This window comes from Amphiura filiformis, chromosome 8 (assembly GCF_039555335.1).
Source record: "Amphiura filiformis chromosome 8, Afil_fr2py, whole genome shotgun sequence".
NCBI lineage: Eukaryota > Metazoa > Echinodermata > Ophiuroidea > Amphilepidida > Amphiuridae > Amphiura > Amphiura filiformis.
Genome location: NC_092635.1, coordinates 1535019 through 1552606, shown reverse-complemented (window position 1 = coordinate 1552606; position 17588 = coordinate 1535019).

Here is a 17588-nt window from a genome sequence, read left to right as displayed (position 1 = left end):
TCAGTTTTGCTGCTTTTACCATTCGAAAATATGCAAATTTATGCAAATTAGGATATTTTCTAACAATGATATTCTCTCACCATTTCCTCAGAAAAAAGTAGCCTATGTTTTCAGAAAATAAAAAATGATACCAAAATCATATACTTGGCATGACTATTAGATTTTGACAGATTTTGGGTGAGCTTGCTTGGAATTGACCGCAGACAAGTCAATTTAAGTCAAATAGTCTGGGTGCACTTAGACAAAATTGGAACAACGATGTTTCTCCTTGCTTATACTCTAAACCACCTTTGTTTCCAATGGACATTTTATTGTGAAATGTCATTGTACAAGGAATACATAAAAAAAAATTCCACATAGCCCCCGAATGAAAAGTATTTAATTATCTTTGTAATCAGTCAAAAAGCATTTGGTGTGAATTTTACATCTGAACTAGAGGCTATTAAATTTTTACGAGCCTTTTTTATTTTACATGTAAAGCCTATGGGGTGACGATTAGAAATGGACGGCAATATTGAAAAACCCTCATTTTGGGCCATTTTAGACACTAAAATGCCCATAAAAAAGAATAGCCTCTAGTTCGGATGTAAAATTCACACACAATGCTACCTGAGTGAGTACAAACATAATTAAATACATTTCATTCGGGGGCTATATCAAAAACAAAAAATGTCCTATACCCTAATGGTTATGGAACAAAGGTGAAACACCCTCCAAACAACATATCCAAAAAGGACAAAAATGGACATGGGGAAAATGGTAATTTGCATATATCCAATTGACCCCAATTTGACATTTTGACCTTTATGCCTATAACTCAAGAACTGTACATCGGAAATAGGTCAATTAAACGATACTTTTCTGAATCCTAATAATGAGAGGAATAAAATTAGATGTTTTTATTCTATATGTAAATTACCATTTTCCCAAATGTTATTTTTTGTCCTGCGCGATACTGATTCGTATGGCTGCAGACGTCTTCAAGTATTATTTTCCAATAATTTTGGCATACCGGGTGAAATGAACGGGAATGTTTGTTTATTATCAAACAATGATTAAATGTAGGAATGGTATCACTTTTTAAAAATCAGCAAGTTTAAAAAATAAAGTTTTATTAAATAGTTTATTGTCATAAATCAAGGATAACATAATTTTAAACATCCAATTTTCGTTTTGCTTGTTTCATGCTATCATGCATTACTTCGTATTATGACTTTCCAAGCTTGGCTACATTTAAAAAAAAAGAAAAAAAAAAAAAGAACGAAAAAAAAAGAAAGAAATGAAAGCCACCAAATACATCAACAGCAAATAACTTACTACTACAGTGTCTTAGCTAGCCACCCGTCTGGCCGTCATTTTATAGACGGGGAGTTTGCTCCTGGGATGGGCAAAATTAATCCCTTTGACAGATGCCACATTATAATTGTAGGTGTTTAGAAAGTCTGTTGACCTTTTTAGTAATCCAGGTTTGCAAAACAAGGCTATAGTAGCACATATTTGAACTATTTGAACCCCCAATGGGCTGTAGAGGTCTGGTAAATGTTTTAAAGGTCAAATTGGGACAGGCACATTTATTCAAATGACGGGCAAACCTGAATTTCTAGCTAAGACCCATTAAGTGGTGTGTTTTTTTTATGTTCAACAAACTACAACTACAATTTCCAACGAGATATTTTAACAATGGCATAACTGATAGGCCTACACTCATAGAAATTGTTCGTTGGCATTACTCAGTAAGTTGATGTAAGTCGTTGCGTCAACTTTCCGAGTAATGTTAATGCCAACGCGTACAATTTTGAGTAACGCTGACTCGATATCATTATGTTGGTCGCACTCATTTGCAAATACCTTATTGAGTTGTTACAACTCAGAAAATGAAACTAGGTTAGCATAATTTTCTAGAGGTGTGCTTTAGTATACAAAATTTTGCACTGATTACAAAAAATAAATATTTGAATACTGCTAATTGTGCAGAAAATGATTACGTGAATTAAGTAACAAAGTACCAAATTGGAATAACTCAAAACAATAAGTACCAGTAACTTAATATGAACGAGTTACATCAACTTACATGTTGAGTTACAATAACTCAACCAATTGGTTCTTTGAACCTTGTTTATTTTTCTAAGTTCCCTGAACTTGAATTCAGAAGTTGGCATTACTTAAAACGTTGACGCAACGACTTACATCAACTTTTTAAGTAATGCCAACAAAGTTGATTAATTGACGGAACTTTTTGAGCTTTTTCAGCATTTTTTAAGTTCGGATAACTATAATAAAATGAATTTTGTTTTGGCAACTTTTACACTATTTTTGAGTTGTCCAAACTTACTCCTTTGAATTGCGACAACAAGGCGAACAAGTCATTTCTATGAGTGTACTTGTTATTCATTTAATCATGATTCATTAAAAGGGCATTTCGTGATCCACAGCATGCATCATTCCCCCACTTTTCTCAAAAAAAGTTGAAATTTTATATCACTGGAAACCTCTGGCTACATAATGTTTATGTACAAAAAAATTCTTGGAGATTAATTCGTTTAGCAAAGATTAGCAAAAATTACAACACATTGTCTATGGAGCAGTGTAATACACATAATCGTGCATAACTCGCAAACGCAAAATCGGAATCAACTGAAATTTTGGGAATAAGCTTTGTTCGTGGATATCTACTGAAAAATGTCATAAAAAGAGGATGCTAGGATCACGAAATACTCTTTTATTCATGAAATTAATATCATAAAACAAAACATGTGTAAGATATAGACTTACCATGCAAGAACAAGCAAAATAATATATAATCTTCATCTGCACATGAAAGATACATAACACTTCTGAAAATGTTTAAAGTTGATAATATGATAAAGTTAAATCAATACATTTTACAAATGGGATCATATTTCAAAAGGTGAGTCGAGGTGGGGCTTTTTAAGCTTGCTGCTTCCTTCACGTTGTCAACGTTTTTTGGTTTTTTTGTGGATAGTAGAGAGATTGCGATTTCCAAACGTACGTATCGAACGTACGTGGAATCTATTCAAAATCACTCTCCTTTGATGGGATTTTGAATATATTCCACGTACGCTCGATGCTACGTTTGGAAGTCGCAATCACACTCTAATATACAGCGAGCTGTGTGATATACTCCTTTCTAAACGTTGAAGTGTGACAAGCTTATTTTTAGCACTCTGAATAGCACCAGTATCAAGATATAATCTTTGAATTCTACCTTTCATTTTAATAGTGTAGAAAAGACTTCAGGCAAAATTATGCATGAATAAGAGAAACTTATTGGGATGAAAGAGCTAGAAAAGAGATGAAAGAGCTGGAAAAATGTGTACGAAGTAGCAATAATATCAGATGGCTATACATTATACCATGACTCACAAATTGCGTTGGAGAAAAACGAATTATAAACATATTATCAAAACAAATCTAACAAACGTAAACACAAACAAGAGTAGAATTCAACAAAACCATCCGGCCAGTTTTGCCCGGGCCCAAGAACCCCAAATTTTAAGGCCCTAAAATTGCCCTGTGCATATTCGTTAGCATGAGAACACCTGCTTTTGGGCCAAAATAGGGAAAACTTGCACATTTTTGTGCGCTTCGCACGCACTGGCCCCTTTGAATAGCAAAATTCACCTTCATTTGGTGCTAAATTAGTATGAATTTAATATTTTTCGCGCGCTTCGCGCGTAAATATCCATATAGTACCGATGCTTGTCTCCTCGCCGCCACTATCGATCTTATACCATATCATTTTATGGTTATTGGTAAATGATTAAAAATTGATATTTAACAGTCCTCGATGTAAACTTTATGATAATTATGTACTTAAAGTGTATGTAGCTGGGATAAAAAGCCGATAATCAATTGGCAATTTTGACCTGTCGTATTGAAGATTTTTCCCCAGATCACAAAAACTAGGTCTTTTTGGGAAAAGATGTGGACCTTCAATATGAAAGGTCATAATTTTCAATTGATCATTTCAGCTACATACACTTTAAGTACATATCATTAGATTTATAAAGTTTACTTCAAAGATGATCACAAATTTTTAAAATATCAAATTTTAATAATTTGACATAACATTTGTATTATATCGTGAATTTAAAAAAATCAAGATTATTTGATATCAGAAGGACATCTCTCAGCTTCCACAAAAAATACTGTACACACGTTGATATCCGATTCCTTAATCAATCTGTTTCTTGGAAACATTTAATTAGCTTTTGTTCAAATGGGGAAATACTGCACGATATCAAAATGAAAGCTTGCATGTAAGATGATGATCTGTAATTTTAAACACCTGTTCTCGTTTATGTTAATTCTTGCATAACGAAATAATGGATAAAGAATTTCTGCTGAGTAAAACGTTTAAATGTTCTCGCCCATTAATGTTTTTGGAATAATTCCAAGAAATGGTGATGTAAAATTGAAATCTTTATACATGATAATAATCTTTATAAACAATGATCAAACTTAATCATTGTCGTTGTTGGTTCAAATAAAGAAAGTTAAAATATAACATATCATAAAGTTGTTCAGTGTTGTAGGTCTCAAGACCAGGACTCGGTCTCGAGACCGTCTCGAGACCTGGTTTTGCCGGTCTCGGTCTCGGTCTCGGAATATCAAGGTCCCGGTCTCAGTCTCAGACCTCTGAAGTCTAGTGTTTAAATACGAGTCCTCTTGAGACCTGAAGAAAAGATACGATTTTCTGTTATTCATTACTTATTTCTTAGACTTAATTTCAATGAATATTGAAACTCCCAATCTTGCATATAATGTAAATAATCGAAATATGCCCCCAAATTGTTGTGAATAAAAATACAAAAATCATTTACATGATGAAGACATGTATGACGAGTCTGATTATGAGTTCAGGGACTTAACAATATACATGGAGCTATTAAAGGGCCGGTCTATTGCAAAAACAAGTTTATCTCTATTCGAAGAGAATAATTATTATATTACAAGTTGACACTCGTTGCAATTTTTTATGCGTATTTCTCCTGAAAAAAGAGACATTGTGTGGGTAAAGTTCGGGCTCGTACGTGTTCTTCCCCTGTTTGAAGCGAAATTAATTTTCAAGGCAGCGGGCTGATGACGTAAGTAAATGAAGCGGACACTATATCATGCTCTCATTTACTTGTGTGACAAAATCACAATCAATCAAGTTTGACATTAGCAACAATGAGTTGTACTATTATTTACCATAGTAATGCCGCATAACAATATGCAGACTATTGTTCTCATTTGGGAAACAAAGCCTCACCCAGTATTGTTACTATGCGTTTGCTTTGTAATATTTCATCCAACTGAAACTATAGCATTGCAATATCGCACAGGGAAATCAGATACATGAGCTGTGAACTTAATACGGTTTATATCCTAGTCTCAGATTGATCACGCTGAAATTCTAAGCTCAAATTATTTTTTTATTTTTTAGCCCAAACATTTCTCATGATATTGATATACATATGAATTGTAATATCACAATTTACTAATAATTATATAAAAAAGAAGCGGCTGATTTTAACCATTAATACTTAATTCAGAGTTTTTTTCTGTGAACAACAACAGTATACGTTCTGTGCATTGAGAATGTTTATAGTCCCTTCTCGCAAAACATTTTCAAAAATTCATATCTGCTACATGTACCATAATACGCTGATGTCACTTGCACATAAATGATCCTTATGACATTCCAAACATATGAAAAATATTTTTGACCCCAAAGGTCACAGTTTAAGGGTCAAAGATCATAAATTGGTCCAATCGAGCTCAAATTCATCAGGAGAGATCCTTACGACATTCTACACATGTTAGAAATATGTATGACACCTAGGGTCAAAGTTTAGGGGTCAAAGGTCAAATTTTGAAATTGTTCCAATCGAGTTCAAATTCAACAGGAATGATTCTTACAAAAGCATGTTAAAAATATTTATGACCCAAAGGTCAAAGTTTAGGGGTCAGCCCCGGCACGCCTGGCTAGGCTCAGATATAGCTAGATCTAGTGATACTTTACTTTTCTTCATGATTAACAACATATTTTTATTTATCAAAAATGGCATAGTCTAAACAACGAGAGGAACAAATTGAGGTGTGTTACAGCACGGCAGAACAAATATTAAATTTTGACGCTATTATGACCTTCGACCCTTCGTGGGAAACATAAGGAGCATAGAAAAATACGGAACCAATACTAGTTTTATCCTTTGAGGTGTAAGGGTGCCCAAAACATTTGAGCCCACTATGGTCTTACAAGCTGTAGGAAAAATAGATGCTCACTCAAAAATCACCCATACAACTATGTACTACGTGATCTAACTAAAATATCACTAACCAAAATTGACGCACTCGCTTTATGATGCAAGGATATTCAAACTAACGTGCCGTCACGTTGTCAAATCGTCAGAGATAGTAATAAGTTGGGATGTCAAGCCCAACCTTGAGCTCAAGTGTCAACTGACATCTTCTAAATTATATTTTGAACTGCATGACGTGTTTGAAATATTCTTTTTATAATATATTAAAGACCCATTCAGTGATCCCAGCGCAAGTGTAAAACAAATAAAAAAAATTATAAATTGCTTAAAAGTGAAGGATAAGTCATTCAAATTGTCATTTGGTATTTTGAAATGACAAATTTGGCAAAAAACGAAGAAAACAGCAGTACTGACGAAGTTGAAGCCCCATTCAAATGCATGTAGCTAATTTATAGCTTGTCATTATCTAAATTACAGATTCGTGTAAATTATTTTATTTTGTCTTAAATACACGGCTTTCGGCTGAACCACTCGCAGGCTATGTTAGCATATCTATGACAATGACAAAGGTACCAAAATCTGAATTTTTATGATTTTTACTATCGTCCGTAAGTTGTAAGGCAGACATCAAACAATCAATACACATAGTTATATACGAAAAAATAAACCCTCAAATGTGTGTCTCAACTCCATTAGCTCAGTTGGTAAACATGGTAAATGGTCGGACTTTGGTACAATTTCATGTTTTCAAAAGCGCTCGAGAGCAAGCACATATGCTAACTATCGAGTGTTTACGGTATTGCAATAAACAATATTGACAAATTAGGTGAACATCTTTTATAATACCCCACACTCATACCCCACACATACAACACGTACTCCCTTCTTTTATGGACTGCATACAGTGATCACTCCAAGGAAGTTATATTTCACTGTTTTGAGAGTAAATTGCACACAAAATTAACTCTTATTCGCTCTCTATAAAGTTGTCACTATAGGCACTCGCTTAGAATGACATATTCACGATTGTTCACTCGTGTATTTTGAGAGTACCTCCCAACCCTCAGAAATATACCCCCTATATACCACACACGTACATGTACCCAGATGCATATATCATGGGAACTATGCAAACGGGATTTTTCTTTAGAATTCGCCCGCCTAACTGCGGACGTTATGAAGGATTATACATTAAAGGTGGCTTTATGTTTTGCTTTTTTATATGAAAGTTAACATTCAATCGGGGAGGATTTGATTTATTTCATTCACGGATATGGGACATACAAATGGATCTCTGTGTAATTTGCAGCCAATTGTACCAAACTTTAGGCTGCGGACGGTCCCCGCTTTAAACAGTTGGAAATAAAGGTTTCATGACTCTTAGTCACGGTCTCCAGTTTATAGCAAGTGTATAGAGACAACCACGCCCATTCAACACGTATAAAAATTAAAGATAAGTTTTCTGCGCAGACACACAAGCGCATACTAATCATCTAATAAAAGAAATAATACACTACTGATTTGGTCTTCAACAACGATGGCGAGCGCATCGGGAGGATGTCTGTTTTTACAGCTTTTATTGGGACTATCTCTTTTAGTTATCGGTTGTTCAGCGGGTAAGTTTCACGCTGTTTTTCTTCTTTTGTATGGACAATTGTTGGGGAAATGGGGGTGGCAATGAGTAAAGTAAAGGGGAAAATGACAAATGGGGACGAAAACTTGGCTTTGTCCCGGCGCTAAAATTCTGGCTACGCTCCTGCGTTACAATTAATATTATTAATTAATAATGTGATCCGCTAGAATTTACACCTTGTGAAAAGGAGTTTTAGGCAAGACACTGTCGTCTCACGACATTATGTGGTATGAATTGTCTGTTTTGTACGGGCAACAGATCAGGGAAAATTACTGGGTGGGTAGTTGTAATTAGGCTTACTTTCATTTACATATCATATAATTTCCATTTCCATATCAAATCAGAAGGCTTTCTTTGATAAATAATTCACTGTTGCCTGTCGAGACCATAATAGTTTGATTCTCTAGACTTATGACACCTGTATGTGGTGACCTCAATACAAAGGGCCGATCAAGTATTTTTGCACAGCAATTTTCATTTTACCTGTTTGTTACATCATCGTGCGAACGCAGAATATCAGGTTTTGAAATACCTTGATCAAAGTATACAACTACGTTTTAAAATTTCGCAGTGCAATAGTCAAGAGCAGAGAAGTCGAACAAGTCAATGTTTTTAAAAGCGTGGCTTCGATTTCCAAATAATCCTTAGATCATTTCCCTGTGAAAAATATGACATCGTAATTACAAAAGAATACATGAACGTCTATTCATATACACATCAGTTCCAGAACAATGCAAAAAATGGACTGGAATTTAATTTAATTATTTAGCTTTGTTTACAACAACAGGCATTGCCCCTCAAAAATTAAAAGTTATACCAATCTACACATAAGAAGATGCTGAAGTGTTCTCGAATTATCGTCCAGTATCGGTATTGTCACAGCGGCTATTTTAGGAGAAAAAAGTCACTGCACGTTGGCGACGTAAAGTCTCAGTGATCAACCAGCATGGACGCCGGAACTCGCGGGAGGGGGTGTTGGAGGGAGAGGCGTATGTATGCATCACCCTCCCCCATCACCCAAAGGCCAAAAAGGTTTACTTTGGGAGCGTAGCGTGTGAAAAAACACATGGTTCTTTATGCTTTTTCGTTAAAAAAGAAAAAAATTCCCCGTTTGTGAGCATAGCGAGGAAAAGATAAGGTTTTTTATGCTTTCTTGGTCAAAAAAGTCCAATATTTTGGGAAAATGCGTCACTCAAAATGCGTCACTTAAAAGAAAATCAGCCCCAAATAAATTCTGGCCCCTTGGTTGTAGGAGAGTTTCTCCCTTCTTCCCCCAGTATGTTAGAGTAGGTCAATACAGCGTTGAAAAATGGTGCGGTGCGTGTTGCCAATCTTAATAAGTTTTATTATGTTGCCGAAAAGTGCTTCGGCAACATAATAAAACTTATGGTACACAAACGCGCGAAGCGCAAGAAATATTTTGCCATGAAGCTAAAATGGTCAAATAGGCATATGAATGATGCAAAGGTATAACAAATACTGAGAAGAGCACAAAACTTTTTTAACGAAAAAATGGCCAACTATGAGGTCAATTTTGTCAGAAACTCACATACAGGCGTCAACATGGGGGAGAGGGGATGATTGCATGGATCATCCCCCATATATAATATTATAAAGGATCGCCGCCATCCCACCCCCAAGGATCTACACCTGTGCCTTTTTGGTTGGGATCGCTGAGCGTTGCCACACCCCACCCCATATAGCACGCAGACCTTGTTTAGGTTGTAAACAATGTCGTGAGCTAAGCGTGGCGTGGGAGCTGGAGATACTAGTGGTTCGCAAACTATGTTTGAGGCCCTTTGAAAAATGCGCGCAGCACGAAAATTTTGAAATGTTACTTGAAAGTGACCATACAATATAGGTGCTATATATCTAAAGCACCCCTATTGAGTTTGTCGAACTGCACGGACTTTTAATTCTCACTGCACGAAATTTTAATCTCACTGCACAAACGTACCAGGAGCCCGGGGGGCACTTCAATATGAAATGGATATAGCTGTAGGGCTGGCACTTTCGCACTACGGGGCATTCGGTGAGAGCAAGATGTAAAAAATATGGGGTCATTGGGTGAGAGCATGTTTTTTTGGCTTTCGGTGAGAGCAAAATGTAAAAAATATGGGGTCATTGGGTGAGAACATGACCCTTTTTTTAAATGGAATCTTTGGGTGAGAGCTGAAACAGCGCTGCAAAAACCTCAAAAATCGAAATCAAAAAATTTCATTGTTTTTTCAAAATAAGTAACAAAATCATTGATAAATGAAAGTTGCTGTTCAAATTGAACTTGTAAGGGTCTTTGGGTGACAGATCAAATGGAAAAATAGGGGGTCTTTGGGTGACAGAGCATGTATTCGTAAAAAAAGGGTCTTTCGGTGACAGCGATGCTGAAAAAGGGGGTCTTAACAGCCCTACATACGCGTCACCTCCAAAGTTGGAGTGCCCCAAAATAGCCCCTGGGTATACCGGGTATTGCTTTGTTTTTCAAAGATACTTGAAGATTTATGTATATACATGTATTCGTGTAATGTTAGGTGTATCTCGTTATCTCTCTAATTCATGATAGACCCATGTCCTGGCGAGAAAGATATTGTTCTTATGAAAGAGGATATAAGGAACCTTACATCGCCTGGTTACCCGCAAAGGTACCCTAATAGTGTGGACTGCACAGTGACAATATCGGCAACGGACTACGGAGGAATACTTTTGAGGTTTCTTCTTTTTGACATGGAAAGCAATTACGATTTTCTCATCCTTGGCAGTGGCCAGGATACTTTACGATCTGTGCAAGTGAACCGCATGTCAGGTAATTTCTATACATATGAGTGACGCATATAAAGAAAGTAAATTTACACCAAAAACCGAAACCTGTAAATCTGTTAATGTGATTATGTCAATGACTTAAATTCTTGTTTGAACGATCCCACCTGATGGGACCAGGCTCAAACTAAAAAGCCTATGCCAACATAGAACAACATTTGAATATAAAGATCAAAGGAAAGAAGGCCTAACAAATCAATGGAATAATACATTTTCTGTCAGCCCCTTCATGCGCATATTTTTGGGGGGCTTTGGGGGCACGAGCCTCCCGGGATAAAAGCAGGGGGCGGCCAGAACGAGCGGGCGTCGGAAGAAGAAGGGGCGGCAAAAAGAGGGGCGGCGGAAGAAGAAGGGGCGGCAATAAGAATTAGTAAAGAAAAAGGGCGGAAAATTTTTGAAAAAGTATACAAATTTTTGAAAAAATGGTACCACACTCACATCAAATTTCTTCTTTTTTTTTTTGGCTCTTCACTTTTTCAAACCACCGAAAAAAAAATTGGGTCAACCTTTTCTGGCTGTTGAGTAAGGGGCGGCAAAATTGAATTTTCTTTAGCCCCTCGGGGTAGGAGCGGCCACGGAACGCCACTGCCCTTGCTTATGAGAAAAGAAATTCTTAATCTAATATGAACTGCCACTGAGGCTCTTTGGGTGGGGTCTTTTGGGCCCTTAGTCCTTTGTCCCCGTCTCCTTGTTCATTTGTTTAGATCTTATTCCAATATGATATGGAAGTAAAGTTGATATTGAATGGTATTATGTTGATGTTGCTAGTTGTGATGCAAGCTGTTTCTTATTACGTTTAAAAGGTACGGATGCACCGGCGTACATTAGTGGTTACTTCTTTGAACTGCGTATAACAAGTGATACCAGCGTGAGTAAAGCAGGGTATGTTATGCAGGTTGAATGGATCCCTGATATTGGTAAGCGCACGTACTTTTGTCCCTCTGTGTTTAACGATATCCGATTAACTGTATAGTTTTGAATATGGGATGCGATCAAGCAAAATCAGTCGGAACTCGGAATTATTAATTTTTCAGTTTCTTATATAGGAAAGTTAAAAGCATTTACAATTCTGCATTTTCCAGAAAACCCCAATGAAATTGATCAACCAGTTCCAAAGATATGAACAATTAAAGAGTTTCCAAACAATTTGTTTAGCTATATATATATCTCAAAATCAATATTTCCGAGTTCCGCCGACTGATTTTGCTTGATCGCATCACATATGAATGTCAGGTGGCCTGTTTGGACATCAGTTCCGATTAAGATATACGTAATTGGAACACGGAAAGTTCTGCACGAGACATGTGCAAGTTGTTGGGAGCAGAACCCCACCTTCAGAGTCTTTTCACGACCAGATGTGCATCAATTATTTTTAAGTTTCCTCAACAGTATTCATTCCTTTATTTCCAGACTACAACATACAAGATTCGGCCACACCCTTATCCTTTACCTCTATCACTCTACTCCTGCTATACACTACCTAAAATCAGTCTACCGCCAAGAACATGCTCCCCTATATATCGTCCGTAAAAGTATACACGTATATGCTCTCCCCTATATCATCGTGGAAAGAGAATTATCATCAGAAATTTGTGTTAATGTACATGTACAATTTGAGCATAAGTATTAACTTATTGGGCATGGTGGCCCCATGTAGCGCAGGCTAGAGTTAATAATACATACAAACGACATGTCAAGCATGTGTCTGCAATAAATTTGCAGGTTACCCAGGAAACACAAAACGTTTTCGACATCAATCGCAAAAGGTTATAAAAGGTTGTCAGAAAACGTTTACATGTCGGGTTATATAAAGGGTACATTAATGGTATAAAACGTTTTCATAACATTAAATAACATTTGTTGGTAATTTACTGCACAGCAAACACAAATGTTTTACAGAAAACATTTAAATGTCGGGTTATATAAAGGGTATATACAAACGTTTTAATAACATTCCAAAAACATTTTTGAAAACTTCGTACAAATCATTCTAATCAGAATGTCATTTTGGGGTTGAAAAAATATTTTGCAAAAAATATTTACCCAAAATATTTACAATAACGTTTTTAAAATATTTTCACGACCTTTATATAACCCGACATTCAAATGTTATTAAAACGTTTTGTAAAAAAACATTTTAAGAACATTTCTGTGTTTGCTGGGTGCAAATAATTTAACATGTTATTACAGTGTTGACAAAATATTTGGCCAAAAATGTGTGCAAAAATAGTTTGCAATGACATTTCGAAAACATTAAAAAAATATTGTTGCAGTGTGTTTTCATACAAAACGTTTTAAAACGATTTCATGACCTTTATATAACCCGACATTTTAATGTTATTAAAACGTTTTTACCTAAACCAAAACCCAAAATATAACTTATTTAAAAAGTTCTAAAAACGTTTTTGTGTTTGCTGGGTAATTGTCTGATTTTACCTCATTATTTCGGCTTGAAATGAAAATGTGCAGAAAATCTTTCTAGCAGTTATTACTAATAAATATTTCATAATTTCTAGTAAAGAATAAAAACAAATTGCAGAAATCGTACTACAGCAAATAAAGCAAATTTAAACGTCGACGCTGCTGGGATACGGTGGTTTTGAGCTCACCAAATTTTGATTTATTTACTATCCGCTTCGTTTTCTTTCAGATTTCTATTCATGTCCACGCCATCATTTAACATGTTATGATGGCTATTTTAAAACGATGCAATGCTGGGATGAAATAATCAAATGTGATGGAAGAAATCAATGTCCTACTGGCTTGGATGAAATGGGATGTGGTGAGTTTAAGTTGGTGTTAATCTACGTTTACGACATAATGATTGAATTGGAACAGCCAATTAACTCGATGGGTCATTAGTGTAAAAAGGGTTAAAGTAAGGGTTAAGTTTAAGGTGTTTTAGGTCAGGATTAGGGTTGAGTTAAGGTAAGGGTTATGATTATCATTAGAGTTAGGGTTATGGTAAGGCTAGTGTTAGGTTCAGGGTTGGCACATTTTAGACCTAATGTTGCGTCTCAGATTAGACATGAGCCCCACCCCTCCCTCTGCAAATAATACATACTGTAAATAGCGCCCTCAGTGTTCACATTTGGTTGTAAATGTTACAATTCTACATCGACCAAGCAGCGGTGGGTGGTTATGTGCATGAGCGTCAATCCTGTGAGACACGAGGGAGAGAAACGGAGACGCCCCACCCCTGACATTGATGCTTTTTTTCTGCCATTTTTGGGCAATTCAGACCAACTAACCCATCCCCAAACAAATAAACACCCCCACCCCCACCCCACTCCCCCACACCCCCCACACACTCGCGCGCGCACCCCTACACACAAACCCCAAACAAACCACCCACCCACCCCACACTCACACCTCACACCTTTCAAGACACATCGAAGCTGCTGGTTAGGTGAGTATAATTATGTTTCATGTATGTTTCTACTTTACCACCACTCTTTGATTAATTTTTTAATGTGTATAGATGATGGGACGAGTTGTGATGAAATCGGGATACGTTATCTACACCAAGGACATGTTTTGAACATAACATCTCCAGGGTTTCCCGATGGTTATCCAAACGATCTAGCTTGCACAATAACACTTATGACATCAGACAACGGAGCTATACGACTAACTAGATACCTTTTTCACATGGAAAAAAACTACGATTATCTTGTAATTCAAGCCGGCATTAATATGACAAGCGGTCTTAACTTCGTTAGTAGATTAACCGGAACCATTACACCTTTATCATTAACCAGCAATGTCTTTCTGCTGATAATGGACACTGATCATTCTGTATCAAAAGCAGGATTTAAATTTATGGCTGAATGGGTTTCTGAAGTCAGTAAGTATTAATTTTACAAAATATGGAAACAATCTAATACTGGAACTTACATTTTTTGCTCCGGTGCTGTGATCAGTCAATAAAATCATGTGCGCATGTGCGGTAATCAGTAGGGTGCCTATTCTCAGCCGCCACCTTACTCCGCAGTAACATATTGGCCAAACGTAGTCCATAATAGAAAGGACCCGCGAGATAGCACAGCAATCCACCTGACCGCGGATTGTTCCACTTACGCCTTTTTGTGATTAACTTCCTGAGATTTCATGGAAATGGGAAGGGGAAGGAATTAAGGAAGGAGGAAAGAAGATGAAGAGAAAAGTTGTTTTGTCCGGTCCGAACTACAGCTCACGGTTGTTTGATGTATATAGAATTGCCTTCATTATTAAGTAAATGCAAACTATAGGTGGCGCTAATTATCCTAAATTAAATTTCTTAATTTGCAAGGGGTGTGTGATCATTACTGCCATTAAAACAGATGGAATAGGTCAAACAAGCAACAAAGAAATTTTATAAACATATTTCATCAAAAATTAAAAGGAATTATTGGTATTGAAGGCTTGAAAGAGTAATTTCTAGTAACTAAATAACGATTTTGTCATAAATAGATACATTTTATATCAAAAAAGCTTTAAAAATACTGTAAAAATGAATAATTGTGTAAAAGAGGTGAAATTAAAGTTGAAAATGACTCAAAAGCATCTGTATACATTAGCATGGTATCGTTTTTAGCTGATTAAGCCTAAATTTGGGTTGTACATGATGTTTTGTTTGAAAAACTAATAAATGATCACATCAAACAACCGGTACAGACCTGTAGGGGAGGAGCAAAAGATCGGAGATATCACACATAGTCTACCTACTAAGTTTGAGTAGTGAAAGAAAGCCAACGTCGTCTCAATCCCTTAGCAAACCCCGCCTTCAATCGACAAACTGCGTCCGATTTCTCTGACACCGTGTCTTGCGAAAGTCGCTGAAGGAAGTGAAATGTGGATGCTATTAAGTTTATCCCCATGTTGATCAAAGACAATTTGGTAACCAGAAATGATTGTCCACCACACACTGCTTTATTAATGTCTATCACCATTTGATGTCAGATAAAAACATCTTAATTTGAATCAAGGTAAATTCCAAGCCATGAGTGCATACTTTGGTACAAACAATCACCTGAATGTTGATCTGCGCATCTCTGAACACTCCCTAGCAGTAGTCCAGTCATGTTGCTGTAAACGTACGTAAACTTAAAGAAGCAAGTCACAACGCAGGTGAAATCATCTCTGTCTACAAAGGTTATATGTGATGCGATCAAGCAACATCAGTCGGAACTCGAAAATATTGATTTTGAGATATAGCCAATCAAAGGAAACATTTCCTTTTGTTTCCTGATGTTTTGGAAACTCTTTAATTGCTCATATCTTTGGAACTGGTTGTTCAATTTCAATGGGGTTTTATGCAAAATACAGCTTTGTAAATGCGTGTTACAGGGAGCATAGGTTTTACTCCGACTCCCCTGCAACGTTGGATCTTGAGCCTCTACATACCCGTAGACGACACATTTGCAAGGAGTTTGCTTCCAAAGCACATGCATCTGAAAAATTCTGCAGGTACTTCCCTGCCACTGATTATTTATTCTCAATGACCCTAAGGAAGCATCCTTAAGTCAATAGTTACAGGTGGAAAATCAACAGATTCAAGGAAAACCCATTTCCATATGGCTGAACACCTGGATCAGGCTTAGTGTTCTCCTGTCCATCTAGTGATTTAGTTAACCATTTTGTTGCGTGAATGTATGGATGGGTGGGGGCTGGGTGTGATTTGGTAGTTCAAGTCCTAAAGTGCAATTCCCTCCCCTGTCATGTTGTAATATTTTAATTATGTTGTAACATAATTTTTGTGCAATGATAAGTGTAAGAGTGCATCCGTGGATGTTGCTGGGTGTGTAGGGGTATGGGAGGTATTTATGAATTTGATTGTAATTTACCATGTTTGACTGTTTTAATAAAATACTAAAGAGTCGTCATTTTCTTAGGAAGCGTGTCATGAATATGTCAGTGACCAGAGTCATCTTATGACTCCCTATCTCGGATTGAAATTTTCTTTTGATCCCTATCGTATTTGAATGACAGAGTATGTACAATGATACAGTCAGTAGCTGTGTAATAAACCGTTTGACAGCAACGGACGCGTCAGGGACATGTGTTTTTCATGCCCCCATAACGTGGTGGTTGTATGTTGTTTTTAGATGATACTTGCCCAACTGGTCAATTCTCCTGTGGTGAGGAGGATAGTGGTGTAGAGTGCTGGAGCTTATACTATTTATGCGATGGCCGTTATGTCAATTGCCTGAACTCTTGGGATGAAACATCTTGTGAACCCGGTATTTATATAAACCATCATTCAAACGTGTATCCTGTGTTAGATTAATGTGCATAATGTTCTTGATCTTTATTGAAAATAACACTGTTTTAAATGTTATCTAACCTTAGTTGTTTACCAGGTGAGTAGAAAAATACTAGTCTGATAAGTACACAAAAAATGTTCAGAAGTAATTACTTTTAATAGCTAGTGTATGTAACGAAGAAAGAGGGTAAAGAAGAAAGATACAAGTGGCCTTATAGTGATAACCAGATCCCACTCATTAATATGTATTATTCTGTTGTTCAAACAGCTTGCCCAGCTCCAGTTCATCTGAACTTGACTGTTGGAAGTACATTGAATGTGACATCTCCTTGGTATCCAAAACGACCTCCTCTCTTCGCAGACTGTTCCTGGTATATATCGGCAATGCACGAAGGATACGCAGTCATAACGATTGGCTCTTTCGATTCTTTCGATGGTGATATTATGACTATAGCAAACGAAACTGACATTATAGTTCGACTAAATGGCAATTTTGAGTACCCACTCCCATTTTATGCAAGGTCGTTGTCGATGAGTCTGCAAACAGACCATACTGTGGCGTACGGTAAATTCAGAGTAACCATCAAATGGTCGATTGGCGAGAGTAAGATTTTTAAGCTCAGTACAT